This window comes from Diabrotica undecimpunctata, chromosome 1 (genome assembly GCF_040954645.1).
Source record: "Diabrotica undecimpunctata isolate CICGRU chromosome 1, icDiaUnde3, whole genome shotgun sequence".
Classification (NCBI taxonomy): domain Eukaryota; kingdom Metazoa; phylum Arthropoda; class Insecta; order Coleoptera; family Chrysomelidae; genus Diabrotica; species Diabrotica undecimpunctata.
The window spans coordinates 158451859-158477634 of record NC_092803.1 but is presented as its reverse complement, the minus strand read 5'-3'; the positions used below and the strand labels follow the sequence as shown (position 1 = coordinate 158477634).

At 33.3% G+C, this 25776-nt stretch overlaps 1 protein-coding gene and 1 pseudogene across 1 annotated transcript in view; both read left to right on the top strand.

Moving 5' to 3' along the window:
* The window catches only part of LOC140432426 (uncharacterized), a 523599-nt gene that overhangs the window by 79541 nt on the left and 418282 nt on the right, over positions 1-25776 (top strand). The gene's annotated exons all lie outside the window — the stretch shown is intronic.
* On the top strand, positions 14833-15480 carry LOC140441036 (malignant T-cell-amplified sequence 1 homolog; annotated as a pseudogene).

Genomic DNA, 25776 nt, shown 5'->3' with positions numbered 1-25776 from the left:
TGAATATTACTTTCTACGTCAATAATGTTATCAAGTATGCTTTTAAATGGTCGAAATCCGTATTGTTCCGGAATCAATAATTTGTGAGTTTCCAAAAACCATACTAGTCTCTTATTGATTATTTTATTTAATAGTTTGCTCATAGAGCAGATTAGGGAGATTGGCCTGTAAGATTTAGGTAAAAGTGAAGATTTGTTAGTTTTGATTATGGGATTGATTGTTGCTTTCTTTCAGATTAACGGGAAGTCACTATTGTTCCACATGTGAATAAAAATGTCAAGCTGGTTTTGTTTCTCCGTTTCTGGAAGATTTTTTTACAAAAATGGGTGGGGTATCATCAGGGCCAGAAGTCTTTTAGGGATGGGAGAGATTACTCCATTTCTTTTTTTGACAGTGCCTTGTTTGAGAAATTAAAGTTTTTTAGAACTCTTTGAATTGAATTTAGGAGGAGCAATAATAACACTGCTTATATTCCTGTTTATGGAAATCTATTTATTCTATTTCTTTTGTTTGGTTTATTTATTTGCCCTCATAATCTAATGCTTTAATGATATATAAGTGTTGTTTCCATAAATACCTTATATCTTCTTCGATTCCGATGATAGCGTTGTGTTTCTGTTTATGCTTTCGACGAACCTCTTCTATGACTCTTTTTTACTTTTGTTGGTAACATATCTTGCCTTTGCTCTATATTTTTTGTATTCAGTTATATTTGCTGTGGTTTTTTCCACAAGATACCTACTTAATATGCTTTGTTTTCCCTTTTGCTAGACAAACTGCAAGATCAACAGGGTAACATCATCAAGTGGAAAATGACAAAGTGGAAAAAGCAATATCACAAATAAAAGATGGCAAAGCTCCTGAACCTGACAATGTATGCTGAACTCATAAAGCTATTTAACACCGACAGTACTCAACGACTAACAAAAATATTCAATGACATATATTTAAACGGAGTAATACCAAGATCATGACTGAAGTCAACGTTTATTGCTCTACGAAAGAAAACAAAATCCGTATCCTGCAATGATTTCCGGGACATCAGCTTAATAAGTCACATTTTGAAGTTATTTCTAAAAATCATACATTAAAGGATATATACACTATGCGAAGAAAAAATCAGCCGTGCATAATTTAGTTTTCGGAAAGCAGTGGGTACGAAAGAGGAGACAAATGCTATTTCAACGATGTAAAGATGTGAATTTCGATATTTATGCATGCTTCATTGTTTCCCATAAAGCATTTGTTACAGTAAAACACGACAAGCTGACATGACAAACATGACAAACATCGTGTATCCGTACAGAGGCAGGAGAATCCGATGATATCAAAACCAAGCGTGGAGTCTGACATGGTTGTATACTATCAACCTTACTGTTTAACATATACTGAGGAAATAAAGAAATCTTTTAAGAAGCAATATGAGATGTTGAAGCCGGAATTCGAATTAACGGATAATGTATCAATAATATCAGATACGCGGATAATACGGTGGTATTCGTTGACAGTTATGAAGCCATCCAGGATGTAATGAATAGAATCACAGACGTAAGTCAGAGATATGGCCTTTCACTGAACATTAAGAAATGATAATGTATAAGGATCTCTAAGTAGAAACAGCAAATTAAAATAATCAGTGTAAATGGTCAATGAATAGAAAGAGTAAAACATACACCTACCTTGGAGCAAACGTCAATGAATGTTGGGACCATACCCTGGAAATAAAATCTAGGATAGAGAAAGCAAGATCTGCATTTCAAAAAATGGCTAAGCTATTTAAATGCCACGATTTATCAGTAACCATAAATATCAGGTTATCACAATATTACATCTTTCCTATACTCTTGTACGGAGTTGAGTCGTGCACTCTCACAGACTCTACCTGTAAGAAAATTGAGGCTTTCGAATGTGGCTTTATCGTAGAATTCTGAAGATATCCTATACTGACCACGTTACTAACCAGGACGTTTTATTAAGAATGCAAAAGCGAAAAGAGTTGTTAACCACAACAAAAACATCCAAAATTGAATACCTCGGTCACATCATGAGGAACAGCCAAAGGTATGGGTTGCTGCAATTAATTCTTCAAGGCGAAGAATTTCCTATCTAAAAATCTTCGTACGTGGTTCATCACAACAACCACAAATTTTTTTCAGTGTCGCAGTTTGCAAAATACAGATTGCCATGGTGGTCTCCAACATCCGAAACGGATAGGCACTACAAGAAGAAGAAGAAGTTTTCCCCTTTTAAAGATTCAGCTGCTTTTACTATTATTGTAATAAGTTGTGTTATGGCTGTATTTGCATCCTTTAAATAATTTATTTTGTATATTTTGTTCTCAATGATTTTTAAAAAATGAGCTCCAGTCGGCTTTCTTTATTTTCTATTTGTGTTGGATATTTTTTTCGTTTGATACTTTTTCTTTTATACCTGAATTAGTTAATTTTGACAGAAAAGTGGTACCTACCTAGTAAGTTATCCAAAACTGTCCATTGTAGATAAGGAATAATGGTTGGGCTACAGAATGAAACATCGATGGTGGAACAATTGCCAGTAGCTATATTGAATCTAGTATTGCTGCCATTATTTAGTTTATGTTCATAGTATTAAATATGCTCGATATAATTGGTCCCCTTGTGTCCGTTTTTTTAGATACCCAAAAATAATCGTGGCCATTAAAATCTCCTAGAAGAATGAATGAGAGTTGATTAATTAGAGATTCTAATTCATCCTTAAAACAATAATGGCCAGGAGGAATGTATATGTTGCAGATGGTGTAATTGAGTTGTGTTTTACTTTTTAAGGCTATTGTTTCTAGGTTTGTATTCATTTTAAGTTCTATTGCTTGTAGATTATTTGAGACGTAAGTTGCTATGTCTCCACTTGCAATTTGTACGTTTCGGCTTTTAAATAATTCATTATAGCCTTTCATGTTGTGAACATTTTTGTTTCGAAAATGAGTTTCTTGTAAACACAATATCTCCAGCGAGTAAAAGGTTATAAGATGTTGTAGCATATTTAGACGGGTATAGTACCCGTTTAAGTTCTACTAAAGTAACGACTTGAGTGTTGAGTTATCAAATAAGTAAGAAAAGATGGAGTTCAGAATTATTTTGAAGTATCTATTTTATGTCTTGCCATTGGTTTGATATGCGAGATTTGGTAGATATTACTAAATTCTTCAAATTACCGTAATAATTTGTTTTTAGGTTTGTGCAAGGAGTTTTTAGCGTCTTAGTGTTGGCGTGGAAATGGAGTTCTTCTAAAATTTCTATTAAGTTTGAAACACCTTGTGTGAAATCTTTAGGGATACTTAGAACATTCTTTGATCCCTGTGTATTTTGTAGGAGGCCTTTGAACTGCTGGCTGTTGATTAGTAAGCGCGAAGAGCAGGAGTCGATATAGTTTATATTCGGTTCAGTGAGTTTTATCTCTTGATATGAAATATTTGTTTTGAGTTTTTTGTTTTTCCGATAGACTTTTTTGGGAAGAGAGAAGTTAGAAGTATTTGGTGGCGCTTTTTCTTTTGGAGTAGCTGGAGACATATTTTCAGTAGTTAGTTTTATTGGCCAGAGAAGGCTTTTGAATTAGACATTTCCTCCGTGGTTGGGATATTTTCAGATTAAGCAGTGCAAATGGATTTGATAACGGATTAAAGTAATATTACCGCCTTTTGGACAATTTTCTACCAATAAGGAACTTTTAGGTGAAATACTATTTGTTGTCTCAAAATATAAGTCATTAGAAGATGTTTCGGCGGGTTGAGATATTGGCGAGATCTGAATATTATTGGATATTTGGATAAATGTTATCGGAGGGGCATTGGAATGTCCATATAGTTTACATGTCCTACAAGCAACTTTTACTCTCTAGGGCTAAAAATATTTGGTTTAATTTGAAGAATAATAGATTCTCATACGTTATTTTTAAGGATTCGGGTATGATAATCTGGGCAAGGTGCGATATAAACTTGTCTTCTGAAGCTCAGTATATGTTGATATTCCGGATTTAATGAACCTATTCTAAGAAAGTTTATTGGAGCGAGTAATTTTAATCCCATATGTTCTAGTAAGTTTACAAGATATTCATGTGGGATCGTTGGGTTTTTATAAAATTAATGGGAAAATCCCAGTAGTTGGCTGTATACCATCGTTTAAAAAAACATACAGAAGTTAAAACACTTCACCATTGTATTTAGGTATATAAAATAAACATGTAGTTAAAACTTTTTAAAACTTTTACAAGTGTCGTCAAAATTTATACAGTAGCAGCATAACGTTTTCGATCTAATCAGATCATCTTCAGTGCCTTATGTACTTGAAGCTAACAATGAAATTAGATTTCTATGACATCCATATATGGGTTACATCTTTCCAAACTTAAATTATGTGTTGACTCTAGGTCGATGACAATGGATAAATTATTACTTGAGGATCTACATGGCTCTCTGCTCGGTTTCTAACACGTGGTTCTTGTCAGTTAAGACGACACAGACCAACTAGCTGAGGTGACAGGAATATAATTTAAGCCGACAGCTAAACATGACATAGTATTGGTGTGTTCCGCGACTCATGTAATTATTAAAAATTATAAATTTTTTTTTAAAGATGTTATAATAATACCTAGTAACTTGCTAATGAACCTTTAATTAAAATTGAATCTGTTTAAATGATAAAAAATTTTATTTCCCATTAAATCTGCAAATCTCTATTATTAAAAAAACAACAAGTCAGGTATTAAGTTAATGGAGTTAATGTTTGAGGTTGAATCTATGACATCATAAGTGGCTTAAAATTGATAGATATGGAAATGAAAGAAATTGATGTGGTACTATCCACATAATAGTGTAAGAATAATAAAGATAAGTATATAAATGAAATGATTAAGTTGGAATCACTGAAATTGAAGTTAAAATTGTTTTTTTATTATACATATATTAAAATTTGGGTAATGGTGGTTGCCTAACAACAGTCTGGTGTATAAGTCTCTGAGAGTTTAAAATTGTTTTTCTTTTATTATTAATTGGTAAAATGAATCAGCTATTAAAATTTTTGAGATAATATAATAACAGGATATGCTATTCTAACTATAATTATATTGTAGTTTTGATGGTGTTAATGTAATATTGCCATATTGAAGTATGTTAAAATGAGTATAAATGCAGTTGAGAAAGAATGAATGAGAGTATTAATATAGGAAAGAGGAAATGTAAAATGTTGGTTGAGTAATGTACAGCAGCAAGAATAAATTGGATACTATGTTGTTGTGAACTGCATGGGCAAAGTTAAATAATTAAGTATGTGAATAGAAAACCAGACAAAATGATATATGTGTGAATAAGTATTAGAGAAAGAATGAAATAATAGAGACTATATGTTGATTTAACTGTAAGGGGATTGGATTGACTTGTGTAATATAGGTGGTAATGGGGTCCACAGACTGAAAGTGTCAAAAGGATGTGTGATTTTTTAAAAAATTTTTTTAGAGATTAAAGATGAAGAATTATGGTGGAAAAAGTAAAAAGACAGTAAAGTAAAAGAAAAAGTAAAGTGACAATAAGAAGTAGGAGACATGAGGAAAGGAATTGTGAAGGGGTGAGTTATACAAGAACTGGCAGGAGGATGAGAAATAAGAAATTGACATAAGATAAAATGGTGAAATAGGGGTATGATGAATAAAAAGAAAGAAATGAGGAGGTGGACAAATTGAGGTGTGATATGTGTTAATGGGTGATTATTAAGGGTGTTAAAATATTAGATGTTAGTGGGCTGGTTGGGTAAGGGAGAAGAAGCAAAGTGAAAAATAAAATTTGAATGCAACTGGCAGGAGGATGAGAAAAAAGAAACTATCATAGGATAAAATGGTGGAATAAGGAGTATGATGAATAAAAAGAAAGAAATGAGGAGGTGGACAAATTGAGGTATGATATGTGTTAATGGGTGATTAGTAAGGGTGTTAAAATGTTAGATGTTAGTGGGCTGGTTGGGGAAGGGGAAACAGAAGCAAAATGAAATTTGAATGCAATTAGTGGAATGTTGATGAAAATTAAGGGAATAGTTGTCGCTGTATGGGAGTGAAAGGTCGGTTTAGGGTAGTTTGGTGGTTAACACAGTTGGGGCTAGTCCTCATGTATCTGGAGATCTCAAGGTCCTCATACAAGTTGGGTTTTTATTTGATATTACTATTCTATCCGATGATGGGATTTATAAAGTTCACTAACCACCGAACGAGTTTTTTGGAATGTGATTAATTTTCAACTGAGTAGATTTAATTTGTAACCTCAAAATCGGACAAAGAAAAGTCGTTTATATGCAGTAAATATCAAACATTTTACCACAGTCCTTTTCTCGTTGTTTTAAATCACTGAAATTTTAAAACTTAACTGTTAAAAGGTTTTAGTTAAGCGATAATTTCATTTAAATCGACCGTAAATTACAAACGTGTATTTACAAACAGGTCGGTCGATAGAATCCACATTTTTAAATGTGTCTCCAATACGATAAATAAATAAAAATATCACGCAAACGAGGACGTAACAATAGAACCTAACTTGTATTCGTAACTAAGAAAAGCTTGGGTTATTCCAGGTTGTATTAAAAATAAAAATTCTGCTGTAAATATATAATAAAATAATGATTTTATTTACCTAATATCAATTTATACATTACACAAATTTTTTATTCCTGCTTTAACATCCGCATGAAAAATATTCCCAAGGTTTTCCACCGAATAAGAGCGTATATCACTTACGCTTTTAACCCGCAAAAATCCAACGGCTGCAAATAGAAAAATTAAATTTATGCTACATACTAAACACAAACATAAATTTAAATTGGGATTAAAAGCGGAACAGCCGCTAGTAGAGAGGTATTATGTACTGTGGTAATAGTGTGTATAGAATAACTATGGATGATAGATTAACTATGTTTTTATAAGTTTTATGAAAACATTGGTAGCAGTCAAACATCGATCAAGACTAGCCAAAAGTGTACCTAAATATAGCTTCACCGCAATGTTTTATTTTTACCTTATAGTTTCTCAAACCATTAGTAGAGGTTATGTAAATAACAACAAATCTTATTCTTAGTCCTCCTTCATTTAGATATATAGATGGTTTTTCATTTCCGTCGCCTCTTATTAAAATGGATTGTTTAGTGTAAAACTGATAATTTGATATCAGAAAAGACGACGAACATGAAACGACATTGATTTTTGAGAATGTGTCTATATAGCCATAAATATATTACTACTAGTGTGAGTGACTAGTAAAAGAAATACAGTTATCCACATTGTCAATGCCATTTGAATCACTTATTTGAGAAAGCTTATAAGTCACAAAACTTAATTTTCCGAAACCAAGAAAAAACTGTGTGAGGAAAACCGCGAAGATTTCTACATGTTAAAAACTAACCCAATTCCATTTGCACAGTGTTTCCTGACTTTTTTACTTTAATATTTTTTGAAAAAAAGATTAAGAATAAGCTCTTTATAAGCTCAAACTTGATTGACTTATGGGGTTCCTCAAATAAATTTTTCAGCATTACCTGAAACTAAACTTTATACGGAATTAAAATGAAATAAAATACACATAGTACTGAAATTTATATTAAAAAGTACAAAAAATTATATTACTTAAATTATTAACTTAAAAATTATAAATTAACTTAAAAAAAATTAAAAAGTGTGATCATTCATCTTCTTCAGGTATATTATTGGTCGTTGTGGGTCAGTTGAACAATTCATTATAACAATCTTGGATATTTTCTATATCCGGTCTATAACTTTGTAGTTTTTGTATATCAACAATCTTCTTATAATTAATCGGAATCTTTCCACTGGGATGTTAATGCTTTGGGCAGTATTAATGTATTTTTTTTTATTATTAATAATACTGAAGATTTGATTGGATAAACCGTTAATAAAAGGGTGTGCTACAACCAAGTTTAAGTTCTCGTGGAGTGCTGAAAATGCATGAATTGGCTTATTTTTAGTTGAACCTTCTGATTTCTTGTAATATTTTTGCCACTGGATTCCGTGAATAACATGGTTTTGTGTAGTATTCTGGCCACCAGCATTGACCAATACCATATTTTGCATGATTTATTTTTACATGAAGTTTTAATCAGCTGCCCATATTCTTCTATGGTGTATATACTGTCTACTTTTCTAATTTATCTTTTAATCACCGCAAAATTTCTATCACAGGGTAGGAAGGAATGATACTAATAGGAAAATAATGGTTAATGATCTTTAAATTTTTCGAGCGAAATCAAAACGGAAAAAAATCTTAACACAGTGTGGGTTTTATTTTGCGATCCACAGCCGTCAGAGAAAGCATGAAGATATTTCACTATTGAAAATTTCTTAGCTCGACGTAGATAAATCATTTTCTAAGCGGCTGCAACTCTCTTTACATTATCGTTCAAATGCGTACAATTTATTTTCATTGCAAGCTTCCCACACACACAACATGTGTCTGCCTTAGGTCTTCCAAATGATAATTCAAAAGCTCCTTTAAAAACTTTTCTCTGGTATGAATACTTAACAGTGGCATATTTCGCAAATTTTTTTGCAAACATTTTGTACATAAGAGTGATATCTATGTAGTTTCTCAATTAAATAATACTTTTCCTTGCTAGTATAGTGAGCTAACTTCGCGGGATATGATTTAATATGTTCACGAATAGCATCTGTAATAATAATAATAAGTCACTTGTCTGCAAACACTTGTCTCCAGGGTGTCAGAAGTAAGTAGCAGGTTTGGGCTTGATTTTAACATCAAAAGAACCAAATACATGGTTATAAGCAAAAATAGGATACCACCTGGTCAATTACTAGTTAACCAACAACCTATTACACAAATCACCAACATTTGTTATCTGGGTGCAAACATAAATGAACAGTGGGACCAATCGACGGAAATTAAGATAAGGATCGAGAAGGCAAGATCAGCTTTCGTCAAAATGAAAAAAATCTTTAACAGCCACGATATAAAATTGGAAATAAAAGTTCGTTTACTAAAATGCTACGTATTCTCCGTTCATTTATATGGCGTGGAGTCATGGACCTTAACTGAAGCATGACTGAAGAGACTCGAAGCATTTAAGATGTGGTGCTATAGACGCATGTTTTCTTGGATAGACAGAGTTACCAACGAAGAAGTACTACATAGAATGAGTGAAGAGCGCGAACTAGTCATAACCATAAAACAGTCGCAAACTAGAATACCTGGGCCATATAATGCGCAATAAACAACGATATAACCTACTTCGGACCATACTTGAAGGTAAATGGTTTATCTTAACCACTAACGGACTTTTCAGGGCAGCAGACAACAAAGTCAGAATAGCCATGTTAGTGTCCAACATCCGTAACGGATAGGCACCATAAGAAGAAAATAATAATAAAAATTGCATTGCCTGGGCTTTTTCTGCACTTAGAAGAAGTACAAGACGTCTTACTCGGTCAATTGTTACTCCATGAAGAAAACAGAAGGCTAATTTACAAACGCTAATTTTTCTATTAGGTGTTGATATGGAGTATACATAGCTATTACTTCTATTGGGTTTTGAAGACTCGCCGTTCTTTTCTTCTACATACGTCGTTGCTTAACTTCAGTTGCTTCAAAAACTGAGCAATGAATCGCTGTTGTAAAATTTTTATTCTAAACTCCATTAAAAATGTGTAAAACCGTTATTTTTATATAGATAAACAGAAGTATCATTTTTAATCCTATTCTATTATCGAATTCTTCATTTCCAACAATAATTTTTACAAAACAAATTTTTTTTGGAGCAGGTTAGAGTTTTTTTTATATACACCTGTTTGTAAATATTTGTTCAAAATATTTTTTAACAAAAAAAAACAAAAAATTGCCTCACCGTGACATGTTAGCACATTGCTGTGACCAGAATTCGAACCTGGGTTACCACGGCCACAACGTGGGATCCGAACAACTAGTCCACTAGACGATCACGGCTAATTATGCGATGTGTATTACGATTATAGTTCGAATAGTTTAAAACTCTAACCTAGGATTCCAATAAAACAAATTTAGGTCAGTTGTTTACAAAAGAAACAATGTACTTAATAATAATTTAATATACCATTTTATATAAATAAGTACGCTAATAATTAAAAATAAAGTAATCAATCAGTGGAAATAATAACAAATGTTTCCGATTCTAAAAATGCTAAGATATTAAATAAATAATATTTATCAGTATTTAAAAATGACAATAGTTATACATAACTTACTTACCCATAGGTTTAATTTACCACGATAATAATATTAATACAAATTGAATTAAAATGAAATATTCATCAGTATCTAAAAATGACAATATACGTAATTTACTTACGCATATGTTTAATTTACCATGATAACAATATTAATAAAAAAAAATAATGTTTGGTGATACAACTGTCAATTTATCTGACATTGATAAATACAATATTTAATTGTTGTTTGTTGTGTATATAAGTACCATCGAGCAAAAAGACAAAAGAGGGAATGTAAAGGTAGTGGGGGCAAAAATATTGTTAGACAGGAAGTGCCGTCTTGAGAGGCCAAATTAAACAAGGAAAGAGAGTCTTTGTTTAAGAAATCAAACTTAGTTGGGTTATGTTATTATTTGTCCCAACTGTCACATGAAATCTTATTTATATTGAAGTTTTTTAACAATTGTTTCACATTTTAGACTGTTATCGTTAATATTTAATTAAAATTTTCTCGTCTAAGACACATTATGAAAACTATTTTATAGCTACTGTTAATAAGTGTCGGAAAATTTAAATTTGGCGCATTCGGATTTCCGGATATGTCCGCCATCAGAGGCCACTTTTTTGGTCGCCTTTTCATAACGATTAGATTCCCTCTTTTGTCTTTTTGCTCGATGATAAGTACACATTTGAACTTTCTTAAGATATTTACAAGTTTTAATTTATAATTTAACATGCCTAACGAGGCTTGTTACTCCCGTGCAAATTTCCAAAGTCGAACGCGCGTCTAGAAGTATAATTATGACTTTGGGGTTTCTCAAATAAGTAATTTATTTTTAAAACAATCCCTTGGGTTTTAAAAAGGCACTAGTCTTTTTTGAACTAACCAAAGTCGTTTTTCAAGCGAATTAGTAATAATAATTAAATCTCATTGAGAATAAATTGCGTTAGGCTTTCACGGCCATCGTCTAACTTATTAAACTGTTTATTCGGGCTGTTGGGCCGTTGTCTTCTGTTGAGATTTGTTCTCGACGTTTCGCCAACACTAGGGGTTGGCATCTTCTGGAGATGTTGATGCTTCGCTTGTAAGCAGAAACTGACGACGCGTTGTACTACGGAGGCAATATTTATAATTCCCACTCGCCTCCCCTCCACTGGTTTCGGCTTGAGGGGGCGTGTCGTTGTTTATAGTAGCTTTTCTATCTCCGTGTTTGGCGGGAAGGGCGTTTGTGGATTTTAATACTGGTATCCATGTTTTGTTGATTTTTAGTCCTTCTTCTATCCTATTGAAATTGTTTGGGTGCTTGTATATTTCCACCGCTTCCCGATATAACCGTGGGTAGTACTGTGAAGTTTTGTCCAGCATCTGTGTTTCTTCAAATAGTATTCGATGTTCTCCGCTTCCCAAAGCGTGTTCGGCAACGGCAGATTTGTCGATATGTCCTAAACGACAATGGCTTTTATGTTCATTTATCCTGGTGTTGGTGTGTCTTTTTGTGGTTCCCACATATACCATTCCACATGTGCATGGTATTCGGTATACTCCGGCCGTTGCTAATGGGTCGCGTTTGTCTTTTACCGATCTTAAACAATCCTTGATCTTCTTTGTAGGTCTGAAGATGGTCTTTATGTTGGCTTTCTTGAGTATTCGCCCAATTCTGTCCGTTACCCCCGATATATAGGGCAAGAACGCTTTCCCTTTACATTCTGTTTCTTCGTCCCTTCTTCTAGATACGTTGTTCATCGCCTTGTGTATTTCTCTTCTGGTGTACCCATTAGAGGTGAGCGCTTTTTCAATATAAAGAAGTTCACTTTGGAGATGTTGTGGTTCACAAATTCTCTTCGCCCTCTCTGCCAAAGTTTTGATGACACCTTGTTTTTGGCTAGGATGATGATTTGAGTTCCTGTTTAGGTATCTGTCTGTGTGTGTAGGTTTTCGATACACTTTATGTCCTAAGTGACCTTCCTTTCGATTTACTAATACATCCAGGAACGCTAGTTGTTGAGCTTTTTCTGTTTCCATCGTAAATTGAATATTTGGATGTAGTGTATTTATATAAGCCAGGAAATCGTTTAGTTTTTCTGCTCCGTGACCCCAAATCACAAAGGTGTCATCAACGTATCTGAACCATACCCTAGGCTTGTATGCTGAGTCCATTATCTTCTTCTCTAAATGCTCCATGAAAAGGTTGGCTACGACCGGGCTTAGTGGGCTTCCCATTGCTACTCCATCCATCTGTTCATAAATTTGGTCTTCCCATGAAAAGTATGTGGTAGTTAGGCAAATACGGTATAATTCCACCATATCCTTGGAAACTAGTCCCTCAATTAAATTCAGAACGTCTTCTAGGGGGACTCTTGTAAATAGGGAAACCACATCAAAACTAACAAGAATGTCAGATTCCTGCAAAGTTATTCCTTTGATCTTCTCAATAAAATGGGCGGAGTCTTTTACAAAGGCATCGTTTTTTCCTATATGTGGTTGTAAAATATCGGCCAGATGTTTTGCAAGGCTGTAAGACGGAGATCCTATGGAGCTCACAATAGGGCGGAGAGGTACATCGTCTTTGTGTATTTTCGGCAAGCCATACAAGCGTGGTGGGACTGCTTCGCTGTTGCATATTCTTGGCTTTATCTCCTCTGGTATGGACGAAGATTTAATAAGTCTGTTGATTTTCCGTAGGGTGACTGCTGTGACCGATGGAAACAGAAAAAGCTCAACAACTAGCGTTCCTGGATGTATTAGTAAATCGAAAGGAAGGTCACTTAGGACATAAAGTGTATCGAAAACCTACACACACAGACAGATACCTAAACAGGAACTCAAATCATCATCCTAGCCAAAAACAAGGTGTCATCAAAACTTTGGCAGAGAGGGCGAAGAGAATTTGTGAACCACAACATCTCCAAAGTGAACTTCTTTATATTGAAAAAGCGCTCACCTCTAATGGGTACACCAGAAGAGAAATACACAAGGCGATGAACAACGTATCTAGAAGAAGGGACGAAGAAACAGAATGTAAAGGGAAAGCGTTCTTGCCCTATATATCGGGGGTAACGGACAGAATTGGGCGAATACTCAAGAAAGCCAACATAAAGACCATCTTCAGACCTACAAAGAAGATCAAGGATTGTTTAAGATCGGTAAAAGACAAACGCGACCCATTAGCAACGGCCGGAGTATACCGAATACCATGCACATGTGGAATGGTATATGTGGGAACCACAAAAAGACACACCAACACCAGGATAAATGAACATAAAAGCCATTGTCGTTTAGGACATATCGACAAATCTGCCGTTGCCGAACACGCTTTGGGAAGCGGAGAACATCGAATACTATTTGAAGAAACACAGATGCTGGACAAAACTTCACAGTACTACCCACGGTTATATCGGGAAGCGGTGGAAATATACAAGCACCCAAACAATTTCAATAGGATAGAAGAAGGACTAAAAATCAACAAAACATGGATACCAGTATTAAAATCCACAAACGCCCTTCCCGCCAAACACGGAGATAGAAAAGCTACTATAAACAACGACACGCCCCCTCAAGCCGAAACCAGTGGAGGGGAGGCGAGTGGGAATTATAAATATTGCCTCCGTAGTAGAGTACAACGCGTCGTCAGTTTCTGCTTACAAGCGAACCATCAACATCTCCAGAAGATGCCAACCCCTAGTGTTGGCGAAACGTCGAGAACAAATCTCAACAGAAGACAACGGCCCAACAGCCCGAATAAACAGTTTAATAACTCATTGAGAATGTTTCCTTAACAAAACTTTTCAATTAATTTTATTTCAAAATATTTCTGAATTGAAAATTTTACCTTCAAAATAAGAACACATCATTAAAAAACGAAATACCTAGAACAAAAAAATTATCAAGTTCTTTTTTAAACACTTGCTAAGTGGGATCCTTTATAATGAATTAATCAAATAACTTTTGAAGAGTCTGAGCTTAATTTCACCCTTGTTTAAATTAAATTTTAAAAATTATCTTTCTTAAAGTTAGATTAAAAGTTAACATAAACTTAATGGTACTTTGAAGTTGTTTAAAGCATTGGAAAATATACAGAATATTTAACTACATAATGCATTTTATTCAAAGGTGTAGCTTGAGAAAAGAGTTAAGGGGTGCAATAAAATCTGATAAGAAGTAATAAATTTGGGGAGGATATTTAAACATATTACTGGGTTTGGTTAAAAATACAAAAATTTGTAAATATTAAACAGTATCTACGACAAATTATAAATTTAACGGGTTTCATTTGCCAGAGTCCATCGTTTAGGTAATGACAATTTTCCACACCAACTCCTTTGTTCACTTTCGCTATGTCCTCTGTAAATAATGAAGTTCTCCCAATAGCTAAGGCATGCTCTTTACCCTCGGCCATTATAGTCACTATAGTATCCTTGGAAACTTCAGTTATTTTTGCTCCAGGTGACGTCAAACCTGGACACATAATATTTGCTCCACTTAAAACAAATCTTATGGCACCTTTATCAACTTATTGCATTGGTAAAAAGAAATTATTATTATTGCATGCCTTAGCTATTGGGAGAACTTCATTAACTACAGAGGACATAGCGAAAGTGAACAAAGTCTATTCATAACCTCTAATGAAATAGGTTGGTGTCTGAAACCGAAATTCTTTTCAAAAATGTTTAAAAGGTTCGATGAGAAGGAAAGCATTTCTGGAGTTTTGCAGTTAAAATCGTCTGTCCAAAAAGCCATCAGAGCCAAACTTATTGAATCCTATCCACATTTAGAAAACTATATAGACGCTATTTTACCTAAGAAAGATTCTCTTAGAATAGTTAAATGCCATGACCATATAGAAATTGTAGTCAACTCAAGTGGAGATTTGTAATTTTTCCGCCAAAGAGAGAGTCAATGGATGCCTACACTAAAACTTCTGCACAAGTATCCTTTCTTTTTACCAATGCAACAAGTTGATAAAGGTGCCATAAGATTTGTTTTAAGTGGAGCAAATATTATGTGTCCAGATTTGACGTCACCTAGAGCAAAAATGACTGAAGTTTCCAAGGATACTATAGTGGCTATAATGGCCGAGGGTAAAGAGCATGCCTTAGCTATTGGGAGAACTTCATTATCTACAGAGGACATAGCGAAAGTGAACAAAGGAGTTGGTGTGGAAAATTGTCATTATCTAAACGATGGACTCTTTCAAATGAAACCCATTAAATAAGTTATGTTATATTTTTTTGAATAAAAATATTTTAAAAAATCTTAAAAAAAAATTATAAATTTAATAAAAGCTTGTTAAAAAATGGTTCTTCTTCTGTTCCTAAAGTAATACCTGCAAAACTCCTTAAAATGGACCCACAAGATTTTTTTTGGCCATTGGGCTTTGGGAGCTGTGCCCATTTAGCCAGTGACATTTTTTTTTAAACTTTTCTTAGGTCAGGCAGCAATTTACATGACTTAACAAAACCTAGAAAAATCCTAAAAATTGATGGTTTATTCCGAGATCCACTGGATTATTAAAAATAATCACATTGTTATTTAACAGATACATAAATAAAGAGCCTGTAACCTAAGCATGAAAAGAAGGAGGGATACAAGAAAGGAAGTAACACGACTCAAGGAAGTAACATAAGGAAGACTAATTACAGATGAATAAGCGTAACCAGCATGCTAAGTCGACTATATGAAAAAGTGTTAAAAGACCTTATATATAAAGAATGGTTATACACAAGGGTTATTAGACCAATTATAACCTATGGCTTGGTGACGTGGTGGACAAAGACACAGCAAGTGGAAGCAATAAGGCTGCTAGGTAATACACAAAGGCTAGCATGCCTCTGTATTACTGCGGCCATAAAAACAACTCCTACAGCAGCGTTGGAAGTCCTGCTGAATCTATCACCATCCATAGTCAGCGACATATAAGCCAAATGTATGGTGTTGACAACAGAAAACTAATAGAGGAGCTAAAAACCGATTATGTGATGGGTCAACCTATCGATGCAACAGCTACGAGATATAGCTTCAACAATAAGTGTACAATTAATATCCCAGGTAGGGAAGACTAGAGTGAATGTGAAGCCATACAAGCTGCTGCTACCTGGTACACGGATGGCTAAAAAACAACGTAGGGTGTGGGAGCCGGCATAGTAGGGATAAATCAAAAGATACATTTCCCGGTAAGTCTAGCTAGTTTTCCAGGTAGAAATAATGGCAATTAATTACTGCGTGGAAAAAATAGAAAGGCAGGGAAGAACGTTCCGTTCAGTTGCCATCTTCACAGATAGTCAGGCAGTACTTAAGGCACTCAATTCTGTAGAGGTCAATTCTAAGCTAGTATGTGATTGTGTCTTCTTCTTGTTTTTCTTCGTGCGACTAGGATTACTCCTGTTTGTCTGCCTCTTATTCTCTTTCAGTATATTTGTTTTATGCGGTTTTAAAGTTGTGCGGTTTGTATTTCATCCAAAAATTTCTATTATTAACTATTATAATTAAATATTAACTATTCACATCCAGATCTCAGTAAATTGAGCCTTTTTGGCTCAATTTACTTTTTGGAATTTTGCAATTCGGGGATTCCCTTGTTGCATGATGTCCCTATTACATCATTGCGAGTTTCGCATTGAAAGGTATAATATGTTATTGTTTTGCAATAATTTTTTTTAGCGGTGCGTCGTTTTATAGTGGTTTAAAATTTTGATGATTTCAAGTTGCAGTATAATAAACAGCACAATTTTCGGATTGAAAGATTTCAAGTAAGTGTCATAACAATTTATTTTTCATTAGAAGAGATTTTTGCCATATCTATATCGTAATTCTATTTTTTTTATTTCTTTTTTTAAGATTTTATTGGGCCCAATGGAAAAAAAAACATCAAAGACAATCAATTTCGTTGGAAACGAAAATTGCAATTTTAGATCGCTTAGGAAAAGAGGAAGGATCTACGACAATTGGGAAACATTTTAATTTAGGCGAATCAACTGTAAGAGCAATTAAGAAGAATGAAGTTGCTATAAATTGGATTCAGGAAAGGACACAACACACAAGACCATATATTCACCATGCAACAAGTAATAGAAAAAGCCTTAAAGAAAAATAAAGAAATATATCTGAGCTTTATAGACATGGAAAAAGCATTCGACTCAGTCAAAAGAAAAGATATATGGGAAAGCCTAAAGAAAGAACAAGTAAGTGAAGAATTGATAGAAGCAGCAAAGGGTATATACATGAAAACAACAAATACAGTAAGAATGTTAAATATACAGTCAGAATCATTTGAAACAACTCTAGAAGCAAGCAAATACAACTTAAACGTAAACAAAGAGAAGACTCAGATAATGAAAATATCAAGGAAACAAGAGACGGAAGATCAAATAGAAGTAATAATAGACCAACAAAAAATAATACAGACAAATTCATACAAATACTTAGGAACAGTAATCAACAACAAAGGAGACATCGAGGACGATCTTAACAACAGAATGGAAAACACAGGAAAACTATTCCAAGCACTTAATGGAGGATTCCTTAATAACAAACAAATATCAACAAAGACCAAGATGACAATATACAAAACAATATATAGACGTACAGTGACATATGGAGCAGAAAATTGGATATTAAACAAAAGACATCAGAGCAGAATTCAGGCAGCAGAAATGAAATACCTCAGAAGAACGATAGGAGTAAAAAGAACTGATAGAATCAGAAATGAAGAAATAAGAGAAAGACTTAAAATCAAACCGATACTCGAGCCAATCAAGGAGAAAAAATTGGCATGGTTCGGACATCTAACCCGGATGGACAATAATAGACAAGTAAAAAGAGTGTGGAACGCCAAACCAATAGGGAAAAACAGAAGAGGAAGACCCATTAAAGAATGGAACAGTGACATCTCGCAGATACTGCAGAGTAAGGGTAAGACTTGGCAAGAAGCAACACAGATGGCATCCAATAGGAAGGAATGGAGAAAGTTCGTTAAGAACTAGGACACCTCAGAAGACTGTCAAATATTGTAATTTAATGAAATGTATTTTAAACGGCCCAACACTGAAAGGCACAAATGGGTCTACTGATTAAGCAAAGTAAGGTAAAGTTGCTATAAGAAAATCTATAATTTCAGGTACAAAATTAAGCGCCAAATTTTAATCTTACTTAAAGGATGTATTATTAGAAAGAACAGAAACAGCCATCGCAATTTTATTTGAGTAACTAATTAAAAAAAAATTCCTATATAAGTGGTTATTTAATTCAGGAAATAGGTCTTTATAAAAAGAAATGCATTTCATAATATCAAGATCACAGGAGAGAGTGCTACAGCAGATAAAGAAGCAGCAAAAATATTTCCACAGGAGCTAGCGAAAGTTGGGGACTATTGTGCCGATCAAGTATTTAACGCTAATGAAACGGGACTGTGTTGGAAAAAAATGCCTAACCGTACTTAATCACAAAGGATAAAAAAAAAACTGCAAGTGGATATAAAACAAGTAAAGATGGAGTAACATTATTACATACTTTGTAGCAATACATCAGGGGATAGGACGTTGAAACCGCTCTTAATAAAAAAAAAAACTCTTAGATCACGTGCTGTAAAAGGTGAATATTTGCTTTACAAGTAAAATGAGAACAAGCAGTTTATGTTAGAAAATTGATAGAAAAACATTATGATTTAAACTGAAAGAGTATTGAAGAATTAGGATATTGTTATGTTTTTATTATTCTAATTTATTGTTTTTATTTATTAATAAAGGTTCTACACTTATAACACTTACAAGTTTATTTAAAGTCTTTATTTGTACAATCTATCTAATTTATATTACACCAATAATTATATAATTTATGTTCATTTATTATAATACGTGCGTTACATTTTAAAACGCGGCGCGATCTTCAAAAACTAACTGTCTTGTTTACAACAAAATTCCTCTTTAAATATAAAACTTCGTTAGTTTCGGAATCCCCTAGAAGCAGACATGAATAGGCTCGAACTTTGGGGAAGACCGGTCGTGGCGGTGTTGACAAGAATTGCCTCTAATAAACGGGAACTCAGGCTGGTTTTTTATCGGAGGGGGACCTATAGGTTATTACCTGCGTCTCCGCCGGCCGGAGTAGTAGTAATAAATATGTTTACAGTTCTGAGCCATACGATGCGTCATCATCTATTGTAACAATATTTTTAACACGTTTTAGAATAAGACAACTTAGGAAAATATCCACCTGCAGACGAAGTTCATAAATGATTACTTTAGTTTCAACAACAATACTAGTAAAATAAACAGGTTTCCCTGTTTTTCTGTTTATCGACACGATATAAACAAATATAAATAGTCACAAAAACAAATAAAAATATGGACCAACTTTGTCCTAAAATAATACCAAAATATATTTTACAAGTAAAACAAGAAAAAGCAGTTAATGTTAGAAAGACATTATGATTTAAACTGGAAGAGTATTGAAGAATTAAGCTCTCTTAAACACGTTTTAGAACGAGACAACTCTGAAAACATCCACCGACAGACGAAGTTAATAAATAATTATTTTACTTTCAACAACAATAATGGTAAAATTAAACAGGTTCCCCTGTTTTCCTATTTATCGACACGATATGAATAAATATAAATAGTCACAAAAACGAATGGAAATATGGACTAGTTTTTTTAAGCTTTTCTATGAATTTTTTTCAGATATTTGAAGTATAAATCGCTACAACTCTACCATACAATAAATAAAACATTTATATACAGAAAAAATATATCACATAATACAAAAATTAAAGTTTTCAAACCAGTTTATGGACCTGGTCTCACATTTGGCAGCGAGTCAAAGATACGACAAAAAAGCAAGATACAAACTATTGAGATGAGGTTTTTAAGAAGTGTTAAAGGTGCTACCAAAATGGATAGAATAAGGAACTCAGATATATAGAATGAAAATACAATCCACACTTAAGTTTATAGAACACAGATAGCTGAGTTGGTGGGGCCATTTACACCAGATAAAAGAAAAAAGACTATTAAAAAACAAAAAAAAAAGAAAATTAAGACAGACGTGGGATGAAGTAATCGTGACATAATGAGTGACATAAACAGACGCAAAAATGTTGACACGAAACCTCAAAGAATGAAAGAAATATTTGAGTAGTTAATTAAGTCTTACACCATTATACGGTAAAAACATTTTTGAGTATATGTATATATAAAAGGTCTCTTCTTCTGTGACGTAAAATAATTGGCTCTTTACGTAGGGTTCCAATTGTGTAAGTTTTTTTGCTTCTTCTAGATGTTTCAAATGGACATTCCCTTTCCCGAAAGCTTCAGATTTCAAATGTGTTAATCAAATAACGGAACCAACATAATTACTTCTTAAATAAAAAGCTTTGAATTTTTCCATTTCAGTTCAAACTGGAAACAACAGACTTCCCTGATTATCTCATCAGTTTGTTTGTAAAATCCCCCATCTCACTGGTGGAAATATGTTTTTGTAAGACAGTGACGGAACTACACTGTCACGACACTATAAACTTTCATAGTGTCTTCTAGAAACTGCTGACTGATGTATTCTAATTCTTTAAGAACTGACATAATAAACAACAAAACTACGTCAAAACTGATTAATATATCATCTGGTAATAGTACTAGCAATTTAAATGTGACAAAAATATTTAATTTTAAAATATTCTCTTTTAAAAGCAAGAAATGTTAAAAAAATGATTTAAACGATACTTGACATACGATCTTCTTTATCATGACCAAGGGTTTTATCTTACTACTTTTAAAATTGTATTATTTTGAAACGAATCATAAATATCAGTTCTTTTCCTATTTATCCTTTTATATTCTCATTCTTAAACGATTGAGTACATCCGTACACGCGGTTGCTTCTCTAATGGACCAAATATTGTTCTCTCGCACTGATTTTTATAGCGTGTTCCGGTTTACTTTATTTTCAATTCGCATTGTCCTTTGAATGGAATTTTTGGGTCATAAATTTTGTCTCTCCTTTTTATAAGGTATTATAAAAGGGAGAAAAAAATGCGTGCCGTGAATTACAAGATTTCGAGGGTGGTTTAAATGGAGCTGGTATACTTATGTACAACACAACACGCGCAAGAGGATTGAATGGTGGTAATGCTAGCGGAAAATGTGCCGAAGTGAGTATAAATTTAAATTTACAGTCAATAGATATTTTATAAACGAAAACGATGAGGACATTTATAGCTAAGCGAAAAGAACTGGGTTATGTAAAAGTAAACCCATTTAAAGTATCTTTTTTTAAATTGTATATCAGTGTAAGTATCAGTATGAATTGCCTACTAGAGAAAAATCACCAAGCCCAAAGTACATGAACCACTTATTAATTTACAACAAACCAATGTTAACAATAATAGTTATATTTCAATGCGCTTCCTTCTTCCTAAGGCTAGCAATACTTTTACGACAATGCGTCAAAGTAGCTTTACTTTGTACGTTAAAAAATGTAAGTACTTTGTAAATACCAATAGTCGGTAACTGTTTTAAAACAAGTTTTCGAACAACAATAGCATATTATTGGTATTGTACCAATTTTCGTAGAAGCTAACCTAGAAAGGAGCGTGAGGAAAATATCGTTTGTGCTTATTTTTACCTAGTGTGAGCTTTTGTCCCAATCTACTCCGCGATACTACGTCTTTATAAAAATGTCACCTAAGGCCATAATAGACTTTTTTAAAAACGCTGGGCTGAAGAAACAACTATAACCAGGCGATGAATCACAATAGATCTCCTAGGTCGAGTGGAAGGGTAGTTAAGCACCCTTTTCTATTGAACCATAGATATATAATACAAGATAGACTAATAGTTGCAACATCAGCTCGTTCCATTTTTTTTATTATTCTAGCTGCTGTTTCAGAATTATGCTTATTTATGTAGATGTACCAAACTTTATGTTTTATGTTTTATTCCTTTTAGTATTTTGTTAAAAATATTGCCTTTTTTAGCTTTGATAAATAAATCATTATATTTATGCCTTTTGTTTTTTTGACTCATAAATGACTCATACATGACAAGTGAGCTTCACGCTCACCTGCGACTAATGGTGGTTCATTTAACCATCGACCAAAGCAGGGTTAAAGTCTAAAAATTGTTCACTTACACATTTATCGCGGAGTAGGTTAAATAAGGTTAGGTTCAAGGGGTTTAATACAATAGACATGTAATACAAAATAGACTTACTGCTGCAATACAGTCGCGTTCCCCCAGTGCGACAGAGAAAACTGGCGCAAAGCAGTCCCTGCATCTCTTTGTATTTTGCCAGATTTATCGACCACGTGACCTAAATGACCAATGAGAAGGTATAATAGGTATAGTAGGTAGAATATTATATATTATATCTGTTAACTTTTCTACAGAAAAAATCATTTTTAACAATAAAGACAACAGCCCATCGAGCAAAAAGACAAAAGAGGGAATGTAAAGGTAGTGGGGGCAAAAATATTGTTAGACAGGAAGTGCCATCTTGAGAGGCCAAATTAAACAAGGAAAGAGAGTCTTTCCTTGTTTAGGAAATCAAATTTAGTTGGGTTATGTTATTATTTGTACCAACTGTCACATGAAATCTTATTTATGTTGAAGTTTTTTAACAATTGTTTCACATTTTAGACTGTTATCGTTAATATTTAATTAAAATTTTCTCGTCTAAGACACATTCTGAAAACTATTTTATAGCTACTGTTAATAAGTGTCGGAAAATTTAAATTTGGCGCATTCGCATTTCCGGATATGTCCGCCATCAGAGGCCACTTTTTTGGTCGCCTTTTCATAACGATTAGATTCCCTCTTTTGTCTTTTTGCTCGATGCAACAACCACACAGACCGATTAAATATGTAATAATATAAAACCTGTCATTTTCAAAGCCTATCTTGATGGTTTATTAATATAAAAACTGTTATTTTTTCAAAGCCTACTATTTTACCTTTGTAACTGACACACATGGCCTTTTACTTATTAATAATTGCGCCTCACAATCCGCAGTAAGAAATATTTTATTAAAAATTCCTGGCTTATGATACCGTTAATATAACAATCTAAACATTGTTACATCAATTGTATATTGTTTTGCTTTCTGTTTTGTGTGAGTTATTTATTAAACAAAAATAATCTTGTTATATTATTATACAAAACATATTATCTTGTAGAAATTTTAGGAACCTTGTATTTCACTGGAAATATATTTCTATAATATCACATTTATTGATACATTCATTGTATATTGTTATGGTTAATATTTTTTGTAAGTTACTTATTGAATAAAAAAAATTGTTATATTATCACTCAATACTTAATACTTATTTCTACTTACAAAAATTGAATGCATTTTCGAAATTTGAAGAAAACTAAAAATATCTCGGAAAGTAATTATTTTAGATACAAGGAATGCTATAAAAAATGAAAAAGTATCATAAATACAATATTTCTAAGAAATAAAATATAGAGTGATCTATTTAAAAAAATTAGAAAATCGTAATTTTGTTTTATAGTTTACCCTGTATACAAATATTATGCATTACTTATTTATATACATGGTGTTGATTTCATAGCGATTTCGAAATAAAAATGGTCATAACTTGTTAAATACTCTTTAGAGTAATGCAAAACACAATACTATAAAAACAAGAATTATGAGAAGAATACATATTTGAAAAAAATTATTATTTTAAATAAAATTAAAAATTTAAACCCATTTAAAAAATTGTACGTTTGCTATACCTTCTTCTTTATGTGCCGTCTTCTACCGAAGGTTCGCAGCTTCTGGTATTTGAAACCATTCTCTCAAGTTTCTCAAACAGGATTTCTTCTTTCTGCCCAAACACCTTCTACCTTCAATCCTACCTTCCACGATAAGCTTTAGCAGACTGTACTTATCATTACGGAACACATGGCCCAGGTATGACGCTTTCCTCCTTTTAACAGTTGTTAACAATTCCATCTCTTTACCCATTCGTCTTAATACCTCTGTGTTGGTCACTCTGTCTGTACAAGGTATTCTCAGTATTCGTCGATACAGCCACATTTCTAGAGCCGCTAACTTCTTTATAGTTGCTGCTGTTAACGTCCACCCTTCAACTCCGTAAAGTAGCGAAGAGAGTACGTAGCATTTCGTGGCGCGCCATCGGAGGTTAACGCTTAGGTGGCGGTTGCTTAAGAGCTTTCTCATTTTGATGAATTTGGATCTTGCTATTTCAATTTGGATCTTAATCTCTACGTCTGGGTCCCACTTATCATTTACTGTATATCCCAGATATTTAAATCGGTCTACTCTTTCAATACGTTCGGCTTCAATATTCAGATCGATATGTTGAATGTTCTTTTTACTGATCACAATAAATTTAGTTTTCTTTCTATTGATCTTCAGTCCAAATTGGTTGCAAGTTGTATTTACTCTATTTAGTATCATCTGTAAATCTTCTATGTTATCGGCCAGTATTACAGTATCATCTGCATATCGAAAATTACTTATTGGTACGTCATTAATCTTGATGCCCTCGTTGTACTCTTCCAGTGCCTCTAGAAATATTTGTTCCGTGTAAATGTTGAAAAGCAGTGGCGAAAGAATACAGCCCTGTCTAACCCCTCTCGAAATGGTTACGTTTTCACTCACCATATTTCCATTCTTCATGTGGGCTGTTTGATTCCAATATAGATTTTTTATAATCTGGATGTCCCTAGTGTCAAGTCCTGTAAGATGTAATAGTTCTATGATATTGTCATGTTTGATAGTATCCAGACATTTTTGAATCAAGACTTGTATTGCAAAGAGCGGCTCTCGAGTTCCAAAACCGCATCTAAAACCGAACTGTGTTTTACTTATGCTGTGTTCTAATTTTGCTCGTATTCTGGAATGGATAATACGCAAGAATACTTTAAGGGCGTGACTCATTAAAACTTATAAGGCGATATTCACTACACGTCTTAGAATTCGATTTCTTGGGAAGAGGCACAAATGTAGATTTCAACCAGTCCGATGGAATTTGACCAGTATCGTATATCTTATTAAACAGTTCCAATACTACATTCAGGTTGTTCTCGTTAAAAACTTTTAAAAATTCGACTGGTATTTCATCGCATCCTGTTGCTTTCCCATCTTTTGTTTGATCTATAGCTTTTATCACCTCACTTTTGAATATTTTTGGTCCATTCAGATCAAGAGTGTTCGTAGAAATATGATGATAATCCTATACCACGTTATTAATTACCCTGTAGAATTACGCATATTTTCCAAGTATGTAGAATATCATTGCCTACATTTTTTTCTGAATAATTTGCAAACCGGTTTCGCATACTATAATTTGCTATGCATCTTCAGGTCAACGGTACATGGTAAACTAAATGCTGAAAATATAATAACCCGTATTAGGGTGCTATCTGGTACAAAATATATAGTTTTGTGCCAATATTATATGTCTGCAATTTATTAAATATGAATTCCAATTAAATAAAAAATTAAGTGAAATAATTAAGTGAAAATTAAAAATTAAATAATCCTACTTACATGCCGATACAAGAATTGTTAATAAAAAAAAATCTTT